Source organism: Haliotis rubra, unplaced genomic scaffold (genome assembly GCF_003918875.1).
Source record: "Haliotis rubra isolate DU_JTF1 unplaced genomic scaffold, ASM391887v1 Scf756, whole genome shotgun sequence".
NCBI lineage: Eukaryota > Metazoa > Mollusca > Gastropoda > Lepetellida > Haliotidae > Haliotis > Haliotis rubra.
Window position 1 is genome coordinate 27,295 of NW_025767475.1, and position 6,855 is coordinate 34,149.

Genomic DNA, 6,855 nt, shown 5'->3' on the forward strand with positions numbered 1-6,855 from the left:
TGGGTGACTGTAGGGTGTCTGGGATTTAAAAACACAATAATTATGCTTCAGACGGGTGAAAATAGAAATTATCTGCTGAAGTTATTTTGTTGAAAAAAAAAAAAATAGGATCCTAGTTTTCATTAATAACGTAGCAAATCTCCACAAAAGATACTATTCGCGACTCAGATAAGTTATTCCCCGAAAACTGGTGAATTATTAAATACTTGTCAGGACAATGTATATTTCCCCGGTGTTTGGTTATGGAAATAGTTATGGTACTCGGCCATAGCCTTAGAATGGCATCTTGTCAACCAGTGTGAACACAGAACAACTTTCACGGCACACACTACTGACAAATAGCGAGTCTGATGCCGACGTGCGTAATTGGACAAAATTGAAAGCAATGAAAGCAACAAGTACTTCATGATTCGCCGTTGTATTTGGCAATGTTTCGGGTAGTCTGCAGCATTTAGGGCTCCAAACCGAAAAGAACGTCATAGCGAAACATGTTCAAGCTCATGTGAAATCTCGTACTGATTTTGATATCTATCTCATGGGTACCAGTGGAACTGCCCCAGCTACAAAATGCCCCAGCAAATTTGGTCATTCATTCTAATTTGGTAAAATTTATTTATAATGATTAAATATATGCCGTAAGTGCATAGGTTTTGATATTATGATAAAAGTTATTAAGACGTAATATTTCTGACATTTTCACTCATTTTTATACAATAATAGAGGCTGTGCAAATTAATTTTTGTAGACAATACTCAAGGGTAAAAAAACTGCATTAAATGGGATGGTTCTTGGAGAGTGTGGCAGACTCCCATTACAGCATTTGTACAATGTTCACTAAAGAACCACTTACTCATGACTCTGTCGTAAATCTTTTGCAAAGCAAAAATGATGCTGTCATATACAATGTTCGCCTTTACTTATACCATGTACAGAAACTGATAAACTTCAGGACATAGAGCTGCAAAGTTGTTTTGCACACCCACTAAACGCAATGTCAGTATGATTGTATTATGGGCGAGGGCCTCTTTACTGAATAAATACTGTATTTACTGTCTGTCTGTCTGTTTGTTATTTCTTAATTTTATCAACAATTTCCTACAATAAAGGTTTGGCACATGCCATTTATTGAATGATAGCATACATCCGCCAGACTATATTCCAGGAAACAACAGATGGATAGCACTGACGCAACTTACTTACGAACTGAATTTACCAATTTTTGATATACACTAAGCGGTTTGATAGCCCTGTGGTTCAAGGGGTCGCTCGTCACGGAGCACACATGGTTCGATTTCCCACGTGAAACTCCATCATGAAACTCCATCATGGTGTGGCCTACCGTGGTATGATTAGAATTAAGGTAAAAATCGGAGTCACAATACGCAATATCCAGAATATGCAGTATTTATAATAACCCACGGGATCAAAAAAACAATTATAAGACATTTAGATTTTTTGCAGCAGCGCGACAATATCTTTTGGCAAAAGTGTACAGCATAAGTATTTACCACACAGGATGTGTACAGCATAAGTCTTTATCACATGATATGTGAACAACATAAGTATTTATCATATTGGATGTGTACAACATAGGTATTGTTATATGAGATGTGTACAACATAGGTATTGTTATATGAGATGTGTACAGCATGAGCATTCATCACAATGTGTACAGCGTACATTTTATCACATGAGATGTGTACAACATAAATTTTATCACATGAGATGTTTACAACATAACTATTTATCAAATGAGATGTTTACAACATAAGTATTTATCACATAAGATGTGTACAACATATGTATTGATAAAATAAGATGTGTACAACAAAAGTGTTATTACATGAGATGTGTATAACATAAGTATTTATCATATGAGATATGTACAACATATACGTAATTATCAGATGAGATGTGTACAAAATAAGTACTTATCATATGAGATATGTACAACATATACGTAGTTATCATATGAGATGTGTTCAACATAGGTATGTATCACATAGGGTGAGTACAACATAAATATTGTCACATGAGATGTGTACAACATAAGTATTTATCACATGAGATGTGTACAACGTAAGTATACTCTCCCAAAAAAGAAACGCATATAGGAATTTCAACTGTATTTTTATGTTTATTTTGAATCATCTTCTAGGCTTTATGAGTCAATGAAATATTGCAAAATTGCACACTGGGAATGCAGACATATCCGTCTTTGTCACCAACTCGAGGAAAGTCAGTTTTAGTGTCACATGGAGACGTGTGGTGGCGCTGAAGTCAATACCTCGTGTGACCACCGTGGGCATCCAGAACTGCACGGCATCGCCTCGGCATCGAGCGAATAAGTCTCAGAATCTCGTGTTGCCCATTCGCAGCCCAATCTGCCTGTAGTGCCTGGGCGAGTTGCTGAAGTGTCTGGAGCTGAGGGCTACGGCGTCTCACCCGTCTGTCCAGGGCATCCCACAGATGTTTGATCGGGTTTAACTCCGATGATCTTGAGGGCCAGGGGAGCACATTGATGTTGTGGTTCTGGAGGAAGTATCTAGTGTGACGTGCTGTGTGGGGCCTGGTGCCCTCTGGCGATCAATGATTGGAAGGAGGTGTGGGCGTAGGATTTCGTCACAGTACCGTTGAGCTGTCAGGTTGCCCTGGATCATCACCAAATCACTTCTCCTACGGCAGGTGATCGCTCCCCACATCATAACATTGCCCCGGCCGAATCTGTCCACCTGTCGTCGGCGAAACGTTCACGTCGACGTCTGTACATCCGCATTCTTCCATCGCGTCGTTCCAATAGAAATCGTGATTCATCACTGAACCAGATTCTATGCCAATTCGGTAGGTTCCAGGCCTGAACGTTGGTGCACCATTGGACTCGATGTCGACGATGTTGTTGTCGAAGCACAGGGCCAAAATAAGGTTTTCTGGCACGTAAACCAGCCTCTCTCAACCTGTTCCTGACGGTCTGTGCAGAAAGCCTCCTCAATCCGGGTATTTGTCGAGCGGTACTGGTCGCCGTAGCTGTTCGATGACGCAGGTGATGTACCCGGATATAGCGATCCTGCGCTGCAGTGGTCGCTCGAGGTCGCCCACTACGAGGGGCATCTGCTACCGCATTCTGCAGGCGACATCTCTCCCAGAGCCGTGAATGGTGCTTTGGTGAACATTCATGCGTCGGGCAACTGCACGTTGAGATTGGCCAGCTTCAAGCAAACCAATGGCGATATGACGGTTTGCTTCACTTAGGCGTGGCATTTTGCGTTCGTCAACAATATTCCAAATACAGTGAATAATCGACAGACAGCAATCAACCTTTTATACCCATCACTGAGATACTCATTCATGTGATAAATAGTTATGTTGTACACATCTCATATGATAAATACTTATGTTGTACACATCTGATGTGATAAATACTTATGATGTACACACCCTATGCGATAACTACCTATGTTGTACACATCCCATATCATAAGTACTTATGTTATGCACATCTCATATGATAAATACTTATGCTGTACACATCTCATATGATAAATACTTATGTTGTACACAGCTCATGTGGTGAATACTTATGTTGTACACATCTCATATGATAAATACTTATGTTGTACAGTAGTATATACACTGGGGTACGAGATCACTTTTGTCAAAAGCCTCCGTAAAGCTTTATTTCATAAATAAAGCTTTTATCAAGCCCTAATCTCTTCCGCTAGTGTATATACCACTTTTGAATCCCCAACCAACGTCCTGGTCACTATGACCGGTTAAATATTTTGAATCGCTACTTCTTGGGGGGTAACATTGTGCCGTGAGGTATGATCAATAATTCCTCTCTGACGAACCCCCTCGGCGGCCCGCCTTTGAAGTAGTACAAGTTCAGCTCTTCGGGTTTGATGTCCACTTTATCTATGCTGTTATCTTGATCGACCATGTCGGATCGGTGGCTCGTTTCCGAGTGTCTCCTTCGTGTTCTCCCGGCTGGTAGAGGTACCTCACGAGAACACGGTCGGGTATCTGTTTCTCCTTCCCGAGCAATGGTGCAGCCGGTTCGGCCGTCACTGATTTCAGTTTGATAGCGTCGGCCGGTTTATTGTCGGTGAGCCGAGTGGTTTCGTGGTTGATAGCCGACACCACTTGGGGTAGCGGCACTACCCATTCCGTCGATCGTTTTCCTGGGCTGACCATCTCTATCGCATACTGGTGCTCGAATAGCGGTCAGCAAAAGTCCGATCATTGAGACTATCTGATCCCCAACTTTCACGTGCATTGCATGTGAATTGTGTATTCTGTGACACTACACGCCGCAATTGAAAATCATGCTGTTAAATACGGGTATTTTACGGATGGTGCGTTTTGTTGTGATGTTTTTAAACATAAACACCATAGGACTCATAAACAGAGCAAAACCGTTTGTAAAATGAATCACGTTTTAATTCATTGCTACATGAAATTGCTGTTTTCATGATGCGTTTCTTTTTTGGAGAGTATATTTATCACATGAGATGTGTACAACATAAGTATTTATCATATGAGATGTGTACAACATAACTATTTATCACATGAGATGTGTACATCATAAGTACTTACGATATGGGATGTGTACAACATAGGTATGTATCACATAGGGTGTGAACATCATAAGTATTTATCACATGAGATGTGTACAACATAAGTATATATCATATGAGATGTGTACAACATAACAATTTATCATATGAGATGTGTACAACATAAGTATTTATCACATAGGGTGTGAACATCATAAGTATTTATCACATGAGATGTGTACAACATAAGTATATATCATATGAGATGTGTACAACATAACAATTTATCATATGAGATGTGTACAACATAAGTATTTATCACATAAGATGTGTACATCATAAGTATTTATCATATGAAATGTGTACTGCATAAATATTTATCGTATGATATGTGTACAACATAAGTAGTTTCCACATACGATATGGCCAATATAAGTATTTATCACATGAGATGTGTACAACATAACTATTTATCATATGAGATGTGTACAACATAAGTACTTATGATATGGGATGTGTACAACATAGGTATATATCACATAGGGTGTGTACATCATAAGTATTTATCACATGAGATGTGTACAACATAACTATTTATTATATGAGATGTGTACAACATAAGTAGTTTCCACAAACGTTATGTACAACATAAGTATTTATCATATGAGATGTGTACAACATCAGTACTTATGATATGGGATGTGTACAACATAGGTATATATCACATAGGGTGTGTACATCATAAGTATTTATAACATGAGATGTGTACAACATAACTATTTATTATATGAGATGTGTACAACATAAGTAGTTTCCACAAACGATATGTACAACATAAGTATTTATCCGATGAGATGTGTACAACATAAGTATTTGTCATATGAGATGTGTACAACATAAGTGTTATTACATGAGATGTGTACAACATAAGTATTCATCACATTGAATTTGTACAACATAAATATTTATCATATTTGTAAAAGTGTTTATTACACAAACAGAATATAAATATTGATCACATAAGATATGTACAATATTAATGACATGTGCAATATAAGATTTCATCCCTTAAGGTATGTATAACATAAGAAGTTTGCACATGTACAGCAGACATATTTGCCTTGTCCATCTAATAACATATGAACAATATATGTATTTATCGCATATTACATGAACAGTATTTGTATGTAGCCCACACGGTGTCTGCAATGTAAGTACTTTTAACTTAGTGTGTATGCAACAAGAATATTTGTAATAAGGCAGATTCAATAAACAAGTATATATTAAGAAAAAATAAATACATCTTTTGGCAATCTCGTACCCAGATCTGTGGTCCACAGGGGTCACAAGCTCCCTATCAGCCCTATATTGATTGGACCGAACTGTCTTACCTGTGGATTGTCTCACCTGTTGACTGTCTCAACTGTGGATTGTCTAACCTATTGATAGTTTCACCTGTGGATTGTCTCACCTGTTGACTGTCTCACCTATGGATTGTCTCACATATTGACTGTTTCGTCTGTGGATTGTCTGACCTGTGGAATGTCTCACCGGTGGATTGTCTCGCCTGTTGATTATCTCACCTATGGACTGTCTGACCTGTGGATTGTTTCACTTGTTGACCTGTGGTCCCCAGGGGTCACAAGCTCCCTATCAGCCCTATATTGATTGGACATAACTTCTCTCCTGTGGATTGTCTCACCTGTTGACCGTCTCAACTGTGGATTGTCTCACCTGTTGATTGTCTCAAATGTGGATTGTCTCACCTGTTGACTGTCTCACCTATGGACTGTCTTGCCTGTGGATTGTCTCACCTACGGAGTGTCTCACCTGCGGATTGTCTCACCTATGGATTGTCTCACCTATGGATTGTCTCACCCATGGATTGTCTCACCTCTCCCAACCGCTTCACCCTTAGCACCCATACCCAATATATATTTAGATTATCTAGGGCAGGCATTTTAACACTGCAATAGGTAATGGGGACTTCTTTTGTAGTACATTTTACTTGAGGACACAACCTTAAGACGTGGACAAAGGGGTGGACACGCTCAATTGCCTGTCTGGAAAAACAAATGTCCTCGACGCTTGAAACGACCAAAAACAGCGATATTGTTTGCTGTAAACTTGAAGGGATAGTCGACAAAGAATCACATTCAAGATTTGTTGCCTTAACACGCACACAAAAGAAACACGTCATGCAACAAAGTACGAGGAACGAACTCACGCGATAAGTGGTCAGCAATGAGTACTTTTGTCAGAAGGGGGATGTCCATGTCAGCGTGAGGTCAAACTACTGCTA